Genomic DNA, 442 nt, shown 5'->3' with positions numbered 1-442 from the left:
CCGGAGGTACTGCAATACCGGGTCGATGCGTGGAGCGGACGGAGCAAGCCCCATTTCCGACTCCCTGTTCGAAAAATCCATTTAATATGTAGTCCCCCGATGGGGGACGTATCAGATATTAAACTGATAAGAACAGATACTACACTTGATCTTAGCCAAAAGGCCGAGAAGCGATAACCCACAAATGGAACCCTGAAACCGCCGGACCCCCGGGGGTCTCGACAGACCTCAGCGGGTGGGTTGGCAAAAGCCAGCTCCTCTCCCCCTCCAACCCCCACTCAACCAACCACCCACCCACCCACCCACCCACCCACCGTTTCCTTGGCAACAGGCAGGTGTTTTTTGGAAAAAGTCGCTAATGCGTCTTTAAGTCCCTATCCTGGCCCATCTCTGTCAATTTCTCTTGAAACAAGATACCGGGCTCTGCAAGAAGCAAAGCCGC

The 442-nt window shown here is 53.8% G+C and overlaps 1 pseudogene; it reads right to left on the bottom strand.

Annotated features, from left to right (window-relative positions):
• Positions 1 to 175, bottom strand: LOC139401775 (U2 spliceosomal RNA; annotated as a pseudogene; the record flags this gene model as incomplete).
• Between the last annotated feature and the right edge of the window lie 267 nt (positions 176 to 442).

This window comes from Oncorhynchus clarkii, unplaced genomic scaffold (assembly GCF_045791955.1).
Source record: "Oncorhynchus clarkii lewisi isolate Uvic-CL-2024 unplaced genomic scaffold, UVic_Ocla_1.0 unplaced_contig_2009_pilon_pilon, whole genome shotgun sequence".
Lineage (NCBI taxonomy): Eukaryota > Metazoa > Chordata > Actinopteri > Salmoniformes > Salmonidae > Oncorhynchus > Oncorhynchus clarkii.
The sequence above is the reverse complement of the archived record's forward strand: the minus strand, read 5'-3'. Positions and strand labels throughout refer to the sequence as shown.